Genomic DNA, 14,026 nt, shown 5'->3' on the forward strand with positions numbered 1-14,026 from the left:
AATAATAAAAGTTACATTCTAAAATATAGATACCTTCCCTGCCCTGCCAGTCCCTCTGAGAATAGGCAGCTGCCTTTGGACCAGTGGCTATTCTGAATAGTCAGTGCCCTGGGCCTCCCAGTTGTCAAAGATTTGAATATTACTCTGCCCTGCCCAGCCTACCCTGTATCAGTACAGCACTAGACACTGGAGAACTAGACAGATGTAGGAATCTGCCCTCGTGGGGGTAGTGGGGTCCCAGGCAGTAAGTGAGGAAGTAAAGAAAATAGCAGGTCCCAGGGCAGTTCTGAGCATGGGCTCTGAGATCGGGAAGCAGGGGGACCAACAGAGATCTGAGTTCTGACCCCAGCACTGCTGCTCACCACTGCACGTGACTTTGTCCCTTGACCTCTGCAAGTGTTCATTTCTTTATTCACAAAAGTGGATGATGTTGATTTGGGGCTAAGATGAGGAATAAATGTGTGTGTGTGGTGCTTAGCCCACAGGTGCCAACACAGGGTAGGACCATAGTAAGTAAGGTGTGGAGGGTCCCTCCTGAAAAACTGAGTCCAGGGTCGTCCAGGGACCCACGGTGGGTTACTGAGCCACTGGACATTTTCCCAGCTGCTTCCCAGTCCCCAGTGTCTCCATCTCGGAGAAGAAAAGCAGAAATTAGGGACATGGAAGGTATTTTAAAGGTCTAGAGGTAACTGTGACACCACATCTCCATAATCTCAGTGGCCAAGCCCACCTCCTGCCCAGGAATGAACCTGTATTGTACTGTAGGAGAAACCTGTCAATGCAACTTTGAGATCTGAATTATGTCATGTTTAACGAAAAGAGGAGGATGGCTGTAGCCCCTCAGCTGTCAGCACAGTCCCTAGGGCAAAGCGGGTTCTCAGAATATCAGCTATTGTCATCACCGTTGTTGTTGGTTATCCTGCAAAACCATGGAAAGTGTTCTTTTTTTTCTTTTTTTCTTTTTCTTTTTTTTAAAGAGAACAGTGTGGGAAGGAAGGGGCCAAGAACATGCTAACGGTAGACTATAGCATTTTCCTCCCTGGAAGACTTGGAAACTGAGGACAGACACAGGTGGGCAATGTTGCTTGCCTGGGTTCACACTTTTCCCCATCCAGGCCCCAAATGGAAGTATGGGGACTCTCTCCTAGGCTGAAGCCCAGACACCCAGCTTCTAGGCACCCTCACTGGCCCAAGAGAAGAACAAGGGTAAGCTCATGCTATAGAAATACTTCGAGAAATTCTGATATTATTAGTCTGGAATGAAGCCCGGGCAGAGATATATTTTAAAAGCTCCCCAGGAGATTGTAATTTGCAGCCAGGGTTAGGGACCACTGGAGACTGAGGCCGCTCAGCAGGAGCCCAGAGCAGGCTTAGACTCTGCCCAGATACAGTGGGAATGGTGACGGTGACCTGGGGCTTCCTCGAAGAAATGATGTCAGAGCTGAAACCCGAAGGATTAGTATTATTAATAATAGTGTTACTGAATATTTACTATATGCTCCTCACATCCATTGTTCCATTTAATCTGTAGCCAAACTGCAATGATCCAGAAAGGTGCCCAAGGCCCCACAGGTGGGAGTGGCAGAGTGGCTAAGACAGTTTGAAACACAGGCAGAAAAAAAAAGAGAGAAACAAAAAAGAAAGAGAGGCTCAGGCAGACAGGTGCCGTTGCACTGTGTTATCTGACCCAGGGAGCAGGAGGGGTGGGAAGGATTAAGAGCTCCTGGCAAAGGGAATAATGCGTGGGTTCAAGTAGATGTGTGTCTTGGGGAAAAAAAAACAAAAAAACAAAAAAACAAAAAAACAAAGCAAAACAGAACCCTTAATCTTCTGTTTCCTCATCTCTAAAGCAGGACTCATTCATTGCCACCCTGCCTGTCCTCCAGAGGGTGGCTGCGAAGATGAGCAAAAAAGTTTGCAAACTACAGTAAGATGTGACCTCAGCAGCTCAGGAGAGCAGTGAGAGCAGAGAAGAGGCAAAGGCCAGCTGTCTTGGAAACGAGGCCTCGTGAGTGACCTGATATCACGGGATGATTTCATTTTTCCTATGCCTGTTCGTGCAGTGTCAGAGATGCATGACAGACTGGCCTGTTCTGGTTCTGACAGTGACAGCTTATAAAACCCACGGCAGACAGGATGACAGAGCTTACTGCCGATAGCTGTGCATGCTCGTGCACGCACACACGCCCGCCAGACCCTCAGATCTGAGCCAGCACAGACACCGTTGTTGGAGGACAAATAATGTCTTTGCGGAACCGACAGAAATTGAGAATTGCTGGATATGTCCCAGATTTCACACTGGATTGGCAGCTCCCAAAGTGAGTTCCATCAGAAGAAAGGGGAGTGGGGTGGGCTCTATAGTCAAACAGTTTTGGAAAGTGCCAGGATAGAGCAGCTTCAACACCCTCCTTTGGCCTGCCAGGGTGCATCGTGAACCTGCAAAAGGGAAGTGTAGCCGCCAGCTCTTGTTGCATAACAAATGAGCCCTAAAACGTACTGACCAAAAATAATAAATACTATGGCACAGTTTCTAAGTCTCAGGAATTCAGCTGAGTTCAGCTGAGTGGTTCTGGTCTGAGTGCCTCATTACGTTGAGTCAAGACGTCGGCCAGGGTTCCAGTCACCTGGAGGCCTGACTAGGGCTGCAGGGTCTGCCTCCGAGCTCACTCTCCAGGCTGTCCCTCACCACGTGGGCCTCTCCAGGGGGCTGGTTGAGTGTCCTCATGATGCGGCCACTAGCTTCCCTCGGAGCAGGTGATCCCGGAGACGACGTAAGAGAGAGGCATGCCTGTCATGTCTTTTGTGATCCAGCCTTGAAAATGGCAAGACATCGCCTCTGCTGCATGCTGTCGCTCAGCATCCCTGTGAAGGAGTGGAGAGCGGGTCAGAATGTGTTCCAACCCAGTCAAGGAATCTGGGCTTTAAGTCTCCCACGCCAACGCTCATTGGCTACGGTCTGCCCTCGGGATGGAAGTGGGGGATGCAGACACTTTGACCCTGTGAGCAAAGTGGTTCTAGGAGCCCCAGAGGGGTTCTGCAAAGAAGAGTCACAGATGCAAACCCACCCAGAAGCAGAGGCGGGGAGGGTGCACAGACGGTTAAAGACGCAGAACTCTGAGCAGACCACCGGCAATGCCTGCTGCATTTATACTCACAGAGAATTGGAAATGACAATATGGATCCACTACACGGGTTAGTTGGACAAATGAGGGTACTTCCATACGAGGGGAAAAGTATGCAGCCATTAACTATTATGCTCCTAAAACTGATTTAGGGTCACAGCAATAGGACAAGGGAAAAGTTGGCCTCAGCTAATCAGTGTGTATGATCATCTATTTACAAGAAATATAAAATCACAGCTGCATTTTAGTTATGTAGTTGTTACAAATTTGCATAAAAGTTGTTATTTTTCGGGCAGCCCGGATGGCTCAGCGGTTTAGCGCCACCTTTAGCCCAGGGCGTGATCCTGGAGACCCGGGATCGAGTCCCATGTCAGGCTCCCTGCATGGAGCCTGCTTCTCCTTCTGCCTGTGTCTCTGCCTCCCTCTCTCTCTGTGTCTCTCGTGAATAAATAAATATTTTTTTAATTGTTATTTTTCTAAAAAAGGTGGTGTTCAAGTTATTTTTTTCCTTTGTGCATTTCTGGGTTTTCCAAATATTCTGCAGAGAGAATATATTGACTTTGAGACAAAAAAAGCAAACTGAGTGGTTAAATCCAGGATTTGATTCTCATAAGGGACACTTTGATGGAACAGATCACCTGACACAGATTTCTCTTCCTCTCCTACGACATGGGATTTGCAGGGCCGTAGAGTGAAATGATTACGCGTACACACTGCAGAGCAGGACTGCCCTAGTTTGAATTCTGCTCCATCGTTTACTAGCTGGGTGACCCTGGGCAAATGTCTTAACTTCTCTGTGCCTTGGGCTCACGGGCAACACCATAGAGGTGAGGAAGGAGTAGAGATGTGGTGCTTTGTCGAGATGTGGTGAGGAATAAATGAGTTGAGATATGTAAAATACTTAGAGCAATTCCTGGTATATAAAAAGCCAGGCAGTGTGGACACCTTCCCCTATCCCCTGCTTGCATCCCTAATTACTAGTCTGAATGGCGAGGGTCTTGTTTTGCTCTTCCTCCTCTCATTAAAGCTCTCCCGTCCCACCTGCTGTCTCATCCCTTTGGGATCCTGCCAGGCATAAGTGGGCAGTGATGAATGAATCAGGTGGCCAATCCCATTCATCTGTGTTCAAGTCTTACCTCCTCCAGGGATGCCCTTTGAGCCCTGTTGCAGAAACCCCAGAGAGCCTCCGTGCAGGCCCCGGGGGTGCGCACCAATGGCTTCCACCTGGCAGCATCTGGGGCCCTTTCGTATATCTTTGGGGTATCCTCACTGTTATGTGTGGCTTCATGGGGATTTTCCATCAAAGAGCCCCGTCCCGAGCTAAAGCCATCAGGGCTTCTCTCGTGGGAATTTGAAACTTTTTGCAGAGACTCAAGGATGGAAAATAGCTGAATCTGATTCATCCCAGTGACAGTACCCTGAAGAGATGTTCATTTTTCTTACTTACTAGATCCCTGGAGCAGCCCCATTCCTGTCCTTCCTGGGGTCCAATGCTTAGCTTTTCTTTCAATTATACGAGCTATACCACATCCTTTTCCCCTAAATTAGTTAAAGTCTATTTCTTTCACTTGAAAATGACAATCGCCAGCTGCTATCATAGTGAGTGAGAGAGAGGGACAGACAGAAAGAGAGGGAGAGATGATGGGCCAAGCAGCATCTCCCCTGCCACCTGTAAGGGGACACCTGGACATCCAGTCCAGCTCAATGACTGACTCCTGTGACCACTGGGCAAATCCCTCCACCTCTTTCTTTGATCCTGTCTCCTGGAACCATCCCATGAATGCAGTGGTGCTGGGAACCTTGTCCTAAGCTCCCCCATGCTTTCCCTGGGATCATCACACATCCTATTGCTCCACTAAGCCATCTTGTCTAAGCTAGCACACCCAGTCCCTCTTTCTGGCCCAGATCAACTCTCCTGAGCTCCAAATGCCTCCTGGGCATTTCCATGCAGGGACTTCTCAAGCTCCACCTGGGCAAAAAAGAACTCAGTACCTCTTCTTGCAAACGGCTCTCTCCCTTTCTCTGCCTCTTCAGAACATGGCATCATATACACCCCTCCTTGTCAACCTGTCACCAGGCATGGTCCATATGCTGATGTCCTCTGTCATATGAGTCCTTGTTTATCTAGCTGTGGTCACTTTACAACACTCATTCATCTACTTATCCCTTAACCCTTAGAAGTCCCAGAGTTGGGTAGTATCATCCCAACTGGAAGAAATGGGGAATCAGAGAAGAGAAGCAATCTGCCCAAAGTCACACAGGAAGTAGGAGGCAGGGCTGGAATCTGAACCCAGGACTGTCTGAGACCATAACCCATGCTGAGTTCCCCAGGACCCCCTGTCTATGGTGCCCGAATTCGAGAGGAGGAAGATTTGGGCCAATCTCTCTGTGGCCGGTTACTAAGGTCCCCCTTGCAAACAGCAACAGTGTTGCTCATGAGCTCATCTGCTCCACCTAGCTCCACCTAGTTCCTAAACTGGGCTCATGACCTTGCAGCTCATCTCCAAGACAACAACAGAGTGATGCAACAAACAGAAGGGACCTGCCAACTCATAGCTGAACCACCAGGGCAGGACCGTTGGTGCCAGCCCAGGATGTGACGGTGGTTGAGGGGCGGCTGACGTCCATCAGGGCTCCAGCCCAGAACATCCACTCTACATAGTTACCACCATGTGCCCCGAAGGACCAGAGGAATCCACCTCCCAGTCCTGGCAGGGTGACCAGGAGCAGGAAACCTTGCAGGCAGCTGGAAGAGCATGACCCGCAGTGAGTATAACACACTTGCTGTGTGATCCTGGGGTCCTCGGGAAGGTTCTGGAGACCCAGTTTCCAACATGGTGCTGGGAATCAATAGCTCTACCTGCAACTTTTCAGGAAATCCATAACTCCCAAGCATATCTGGCATCTGAGTACCTCTCACCTCTTCTCCACCTCCACCTTGATCTGAGCCCACGGACATTACAGCAGAGGCCACTTCCACTCTCGTCCCCACAATCAGTCTTTTGAAAATACTCTCATGGTGGTAAATAAAACATGTAATAAAATTTGCCATTTCACCCTTTGTGCAAGTACACGATTCAGTGGCATTAATGACAGTCACAATTTGTGCAACCATCGCTACTATCTATTTCCAAAACCTTTTCATGACTGCGAACAGAACTCCGCAGGCATTAAGCAATAACTCCCCATTCCTCCCTTCCCCAGTCCCTCGTAATCTCTAACCTACTTTCCATCTCTGTGAGTGCGCTTACTCTGGACAGCTCGTAAAAGCGAAATCATACAATATTTGTCCTTTTGTGTCTGACTTCTCTCGCTTAGCATCATGTCTTCGAGTTTCATCCACCCATGTGTCAGAACTTCATTCCTTTTAATGGCTATATGATAATATATTACTGTATGGATAGACCACATTTTGTTTATACATCCATCCACTGATGGACACCCCACAGTCAATTCATCCACAATAGCCAGAGTGATCCTGGGAAAAATATTTCTCAGACCATGGCTCAACTTTATTCAAACCCTCCTATAACTCCTTAATTCATTCAGTGTAAAAGCTGTAGTCCTTATTATGCCTACAAAGCCCTAAAGGATTCTCTCTGCATGCACATTGCATTACCTCTGTGTCCCTCCAACCTCATCCTTTTCCACTTTCCCCACTCTACCCCTCTCTGTTCTGTGAATACCTCAGGCACGCTGCCACCTCTGGGCCTTTGCACATGCTATTCTCTCTGCCTGGAATTCTCTTCCTCCATCTGCTTGGCTGACACTCTCATCTCCTTCAAGCGTCTGCTTAGCTGTCACCTTCTCAATGAGGCTCATCCTGAACACCCTCTTTAAAACTGCAGCCCACCCTCCTTCATCCATCATTCTTGAGCCTCCTGTCATGATATATTCTTTCCACAAGACTTGCCACTTTCTAACATGTTACATAAATAATGTATTTATTATTTCCATTGTTTTTTTTTTCCATCCATGTCACACCCCTAGAATGTAAGCTCTGTGAAGACAGGGATTTTTTTTGCCTGTCTTGCTCATCAACGTATCTGAAGCACCTCAAACAGTAGCTGGTGTGCAGTAAGCACTCCATAAATATTGGTTAAGTGAATGAATATGAGTTGGGACAGTATCATTTGCTGTCCTTCCCTGAGCCCTGGTTTCTCTATTCATGAATCGGGGTTTATGTTCCATCCCTGGGGCTGGAGTATCTCTGTTGAAAATCCATTATCAGATAATGACTGTCACGACCCTTTGTAAATCGTAAAGCATTTTGCAAGTAATGAAGGTAGAAGAAAGTTGATCTTCACAGAATGCCCTTGAAGCCAATTACTTTCCATTTTACAGATGGGAACACAGAGGCTCAGAGTACCTTCCCTCAAGATCTCACACAGAGAAAGCATAGGGAGTCGGACCTTCATCCCAGCTGTCTGGCTTTTCCTAGAAGTTGCTTCCCCCTCTGGTATGTCAAAAGTGTAAAGGGAACACATTCCCTCTTTTCCAGGGACCAGCTCTGAGCCCAGGGGAATAATAATGAGGATATGAAGATAGGAATAACTGCTGCCTTTTATTAAGAGCTTCCTACATATGTCAGGCTCACTTTACTATGTGTCAGGTGCTTTTCGTATTCTATCCTCACAAGAGAGCAGGAAATGCGGGTTATTATTCCCTCATAACAGATGAGGAATTCAAGGATCAGAGAGGTCAGGCCATTTGCTTGAGGCCACACAACTAATAAACAGCAGAGACAGCATTTGAGCCCAGAGCAATCTGACTCCCCGTGGCATCTTAAAAAGGTCCATGATTGTAAGATGTGGTTTCTCTAATGCCACATATACCTCCCACCTCCAGCACCATCTCGAGGGACCACCCCCACCCAAAACAGACCCAAGAGGGTGCTTCTGCAGGTGGGAAGGCAAGCACACCATGAACCCCTTATCTTCCCCGCCTCAATGAGAGCAGCAATATATGGAAGGAATAAGGCATTGGTGGGAGCTGAGATGGGGATCCCACGGGCCTGGACTGCCAACAAAGACAAATGAATGAACCACTCCGCAAACCAGGGCACTTCCACCCCAGAGCAGAACTGTCACTGGTAAATAAATCATCGAAACTCCACACCGGACGTGCCAATTTTAGCGGGAGAGGATGAGCACATTTATCTGCCTGGTGACACCCTGGCTGTCTTCAGGCAGTGAGGGGGTATGAAAATACTCCCTGGCATGCATCCTGCCCGAGGAGTGGGAGTGGAGAGAGGGCCTCAGACTCCCTCCCCACCATTGCCCAGATGCAGGATCCTCATGCTTTCTATGCCTTTAAAAGTGACCATAAGCATAGGAACAGCACATATGCAATGCTTCCTATGTGCACTGGGGTGAGGTTTTTACATATACATTATCTCACTAACTGGCTAGAAATAAGTTATTGTTGGAGGAGTCTCTCTTGCATAGGAAAATGACTACTTGGAGGATGTCTGTTCTTTGCAATTATTCTCAAATGCTAAATGACATCGAGGAAAAGGTTGTCCAGCCTCAGGTCACCACCCAAGGGCTTCACCAACTTCCCATTATCACCAGCAGTACATCCACTGCATTGAGCCTGTCCTCTCTGGGTCTCCGCAAAAAGACACAGCTGGGAACCGCGAAGGACACCAAGCCAGAAGCAGAAGAGGGGGACTTGAGGGTAGGAAAGCCAGCCCATGGGGAAAAAAAGAATGCTGAGGCCCAGGGCACCGGGGCCAAATTCCTGCCATTCAGAGGAGCCCAGTCACGCAGTCCTGCCAAGTTCTGCTGTGCCCTGCCAAACATTATTGTCTTGGAGGAACACCACCACTAAATTCCATTGTCCTTGGGAGGGCTCTGCAGACCCTCCAGTGTCAATGGAAGTGTCTGTGTTAGATCCACAGAGCTCAGAGGGAGAAGGAGCAGGTCCTGTTTGGGCACCCAACAGTCTTATTACATACAATTCTCAAAACAGCCTCTTTCAACAGAGGAGCCTAAGAAAGTGAGGGCACTTGCTCACAGCCTCACGACATTGGTGGAATATTATTGCAAGGGCTCCCCAAATTTTCCCCATCAGAAGGCTCCTGAGCCCTGACTAGCCAAGGGGAGACTGCAGGTGGCTTAAAGATCCACCCAGTAAAGCCCTCTAATGTCCCGTCTGAGGGTCCCTGATTTGGCAAGCCGCACCCTAGGTAGGCCCAAAATGTTTCCCCATCTCTCACCTCTTTGGGGACAGGGAATAAAGTCATCAACAATCACAAATCTGCAATTAATAAAAATGATGTGAAGTGGCTCTTATGAATATGATCATAATACATTCAGGGTTACAAATACATTCAGGTTACAAAATAACATGTGCAATATGATCTCATTTGAAAATTGCATAGAAACTACAGCCCTGGGAAAAATATATCCATTATTAACAATGATTTTTTTGGATTAGGGGAGGGAAGATTTATTGGTGATTTTTATTTTAGTATTTTAGCTTACATGTGTCTTGTCTGTTTGTTTATCAGCAATATGCATGCAGTGTGCATCTTACTTGGATAATAAAGAACAAAATTAAAGGGCTTTTTTTTTTCTCCTGGAAAGAATGAAGTGAGTATTTTGGAAAAGTTCTATAAAGTTGCTGCTGGAAGCTGTGCAAGCTTCTATGCCAGTGGCTAGTGTTCCTCTCTCATGGTTCTTTGTGCTTAGCTTTTTTTATATTTCAGGGAACATAATATAGCTGGATCCAAGCTCTAAGTGACTATGGGACACATGACTATGGGAAAACAAATAGACCAGGAGATCATCAGAATTTCTATCATTTTCATTTCTACATGGCAAAGAGAAGGGAAAGGGGGCTTGTCCATGGGACTCATAATTCCTCTCCTGCTTCCTCTCTTGGTTCGTCTAACATCCAAGTGGACATGCCATCAAATCCCATTACAGCTCCCAGATTCCTTCGCTGCAAAGCCCTGCACCTCCAATGTCTGTTTCTCTGTTCACTGATTCCCTTTCATCTTCGTGGGAGAATATATAGTCCAATGGCACAGACCTCTAGTTCTGAAATCTCACTGTCTGAGTCCAAATGCATAGTCTGCCCAAGTGCAAATCCCCACTCCATCTGAGTTCACCTCCCCACTCCACCTGACTTTACATCCCCATACTACCTAAGTTCACATCCCCACTCCGCCTGACTTTACCTCCCTACTCCACCTGAGTTTATCTTTTTTTAAATATTTTATTTATTTATTCATGAGAAATCCAGAGAGAAAGAGGCAGAGACACAGGCAGAGGGAGAAGCAGGCTCCATGTGGGGAGCCCGACGTGGGACTCGATACTGGGACTCCAGGATCATGCCCTGGGCCAAAGGCAAGTGCTAAACCGCTGAGCCACCCAAGCTGCCCTCCACCTGAGTTCACATCCCCATACTACCTGAGTTCACCTCCCCACTCCACCTGAGTTTACATCCCCATACTACCTGAGTTCACATCCCCACTTTGCCTGAGTTCACATCCATTCTGCCCGAGTTCACACCTGCACTCTGACCTTGAATAACTAGATGATGTTGGACCAGTCACTTCACATGTCTGAGGCTCAATGTCCTCATTAGCAAAAGGGATAATTTTCATAACTTTGGGTTGATTAAGAGAAATAATGCCTACAAAGTCCTCGGCAGTATGATGCAGCCCACATGAGTCCCTCTTTCTCTTTTTCTCTTCTGTGTTTTTCCCTCTCAAAAAGGTGACCAATGGGTCCAGGTAGTGTTTGGGGACACAATGTTTTCTTATCCTCTGAGGGTCCAGACATGACTCATAGTCTTGTAATAGGACTTCTTCCTCCTGCATCTCCCACAGAATTGAGAGATGTATGGCCCCAGATGGGCACAAGAGGCCTTGGCCTGACACATGCTAACAACCAGACCACCAACTCATCAGCTTGCTGTATTTGCCAAACATGCTTTGAAGACTGGCTTTCTTAAAGATTTCCAATGACTATGAATATGATCTGCTTAATAAATTGGTCTTGAATATATTCTCAGCAGCATTTCCAGCTCAATTTGTCTAAAGCTAAATATCATGGGAGCTATTTAGCTTTCTTATAACTATCTTCTAATGAAAAATATATTCTTGAATATCTTAGAATCTTGAATATAATTAAAATATCTTGAATAAATTTGGGGCTAAGAGTATTCAAGAAGTATAAATTCATTGAGTAGTATCAGTGAGCATATTAAAATACCATATGTAGAAGAATGTAGTCATTGACTATATTCAGGAGGAGTATATTGATATTCATTAACTATATTCGATGAGAATTTTCCTTAAATGAGATTTGGAAAATTGGAAAATTTGACTAATTTGAGCAACTGGTCGTTAGCAACTTGATTTTTCAGAGAACTACATATCATGGATTTGATATTTGGTGGATTGGCCTCAAAGCATCTCTTATGAAGTCTGAGGGAAATCCACCAAGATTCACCTCCAACTTGAGCCAGTCCTGACCCTTCAGCTCTTCTTTGACCTGCTGGGGTATTCCTACCCTCTATCAACTCTGAGGGAAGCCCACATTTTGGGAGAAACCTAACCTCTTCTCCTTTTTTCAACTCACAAGCGTTTAGTTATGCTCTGAGAATGTGAATAATGGACTCAGCCAAAACTCAAACCCTAACTCGGGGTTTGAATCCCAGTTTCTGCTACTGGCCTACTGTGTGATCTTGGACAACTGACATACCCTCTCTGAGCATTTCATGGGCCTATTACTGTTTTTAAATGGATTTTAAATAAATACTTTTAAAAATTGTTAGCTTTGGTTTCTAATATGGTAACTAATGATAGATCTAATCACACAAACATACGCTTTGGGGTCCTCCATAATTTTTAAGAGTGTTGAGGGATCCAGAAAGCAATGAGTTTTGGAAACTGCATTAGATTATTTCAGAAGGTCCAAGAATCTGGGGTTGTTAGGGGCCAGGCACTCCTATGTTACTCATTCCTCTTCATTCATTTATTCTACAACAGATATTTAATGGGTGCATCTTATGTGCCTGACTTTTCTAGGTGCTGGGGATACAACTGATGAGGGAACAGAAGGCTAGTGAGGACAAAGCACAAGCTGACATCCCCCACCCATCTATCCACCTCCACCCCCCCACCTCAACCCAGGTTGGGTATGTGTGACATTACTCAGGCACTCCTGGCTACCCTAAAGCTAAGAGAAAGGAAAAACAAATAGTTAATTTATAGAGATTATAGTACTATAGACGTGAGTCTCCCTCAATTTACAAAATGGTTTAGTGATTTACAAGGAAAAAAGCATTCTTATCAGTAACCTAACTTCCAGAAGGAAGCTCCCAACTATCTTAATGTTAATGCTTTATTACAGGGAAAAACAACTTTAACTCAACAATGGCAAGGCCTCCAATATCTTGTAGGGGTTTTTTAGCATACAGAAATTCTTTTGAAAGCCTCACTTCTCCTAATCAGATACTCCTCACAACCCTCGGGCAGCAGCTCTTCCTGCCCATGGGTCCTGTCCCAGTGCTTTAATAAAACCACCATTTTTCACCAAAGATGTCTCAAGAATTCTTTCTTGGTCGACGGCCCCAGACCTCACCCCACCAAACCTCACCTAGATTCCAAAACAACATCAAAATGAAGGATAAGACACATTTCCTGGTAGGGAACAGACCAACTCAAGGGCCCATTGAGTGACACAGGCACACACACTGTTGTGCCCAAGATTGTGAATCCAAGAAACCACCAAGGAGCCGACACCGGTGCAAGTACATGAGGGTTTATTTACAAGCTCGAGCTTGGGTCCAAGTATACTACACACAGCAGAGCAGGGGCTTGGACCCTGAAGTGGGTTACAGCTGGGTTTTTTATGGCTGGTCTAGGGGATTTTCAGAAGGGGTAGAGGAATTTTTTTTTTTCATTCCAATATGGGGGAAAGGGTGGAGGAGTTTCTTAAGATCTGATATGGGTTTCTCTGCCTAGGGCATTCTGAGCTCTGTTGTCTTTCTGATATGGGATTCTCTGCCGAGGACATTCTGCAGTTTTTCCTGTAAAGTTCAGCTCTTATTCACAGGGGCCTAAGGTGGCTGTACTTGTGCTAATGCTAAACTTGAGGTGGAATGGCCTTAATTTTCTCGGCCTCCACACACACCTTGTGATGATCATGAGGCAGGAGCAGGAAGAGACTTGTGTGGGCAGGGGGAAGGGGCAGAAAGGGGATGACACCCCAGAACCCCAGGTAGAGAGTCCAGCGTTAGCAGAACAAGGCAGCAATGAGAATGCTCAGTTTCATTTGTCGGAATGCTCTTGGCATGAAGAAAAGGAGACTCAAAGAATCAACGTGAGGGGTGTCTGGTGGGGGCACAGTCAGTTAGGAAGCCAATTCCTGCTTTTGGCTCAGGTTACCAATCTCAGGACCCTGAGATCCAGCCCCACATCGGGAGTCTACTTGCTCTCCCTTTGCCCCTCCCCCTGCTCATGTTCTCCCTTCCCCCCCCTCAAATAAATTAATAAATCTTTTTTTAATAAAGGAATCAGGTGAAGAGGGGGCTACACAGGGGATGAGGGTCCAGACATCTCAAGTGTTGATCAGGAATAATGGTCTCTGCCTTCAGGCCAGGAGCGATCTCAGCGTCTTGGAGAGAGAGGCAGCCAGAATGGATGCAGGGTCACCTAGAATACTACTGACTAGGTGGTTTAAACAGTGGAAATTTAGCGCTCACAGTTTGGAGACTAGGAAACCCAAGATCAATGTGCTGCTAATTTGTTGTCTGGTGAGACCTGCCTTCTGGACTTTCAGAGGGCTGCAACCTCACTGTGCTCTCACAGGACCCTTCCTCGGTTGCAGGGGCGTATGCATGCATACGTGCAATCTCACACACACAGTAAGCTTAGAAGGACACGG

The 14,026-nt window shown here is 46.5% G+C and overlaps 2 long non-coding RNA genes across 11 annotated transcripts; one reads left to right on the forward strand and one right to left on the reverse strand.

Moving 5' to 3' along the window:
- Window positions 1–1,472: 1,472 nt before the first annotated feature.
- LOC112676649 (uncharacterized) lies at window positions 1,473–5,576 on the reverse strand. Of its 2 annotated transcripts, none has more exons than XR_004809373.2 (2): window positions 5,115–5,576; window positions 1,473–2,862 (listed from the first exon to the last, which is right to left on the reverse strand). It is a non-coding gene; the product is annotated as an uncharacterized LOC112676649 (long non-coding RNA). The 2 variants fall into 2 exon arrangements; XR_004809374.2 differs by lacking the exon at window positions 5,115–5,576 and adding an exon at window positions 4,259–5,102.
- LOC112676646 (uncharacterized) lies at window positions 5,329–10,482 on the forward strand. Of its 9 annotated transcripts, none has more exons than XR_004809364.2 (5): window positions 5,641–5,888; window positions 7,467–7,581; window positions 8,699–8,801; window positions 9,637–9,718; window positions 10,366–10,481. It is a non-coding gene; the product is annotated as an uncharacterized LOC112676646 (long non-coding RNA). The 9 variants fall into 9 exon arrangements; XR_004809365.2 differs by having other exon boundaries at window positions 10,374–10,481; XR_004809366.2 differs by having other exon boundaries at window positions 8,696–8,801; window positions 10,366–10,475.
- Window positions 10,483–14,026: the final 3,544 nt, after the last annotated feature.

Source organism: Canis lupus, chromosome 26 (assembly GCF_003254725.2).
Source record: "Canis lupus dingo isolate Sandy chromosome 26, ASM325472v2, whole genome shotgun sequence".
NCBI classification, from domain to species: Eukaryota; Metazoa; Chordata; class Mammalia; order Carnivora; family Canidae; genus Canis; species Canis lupus.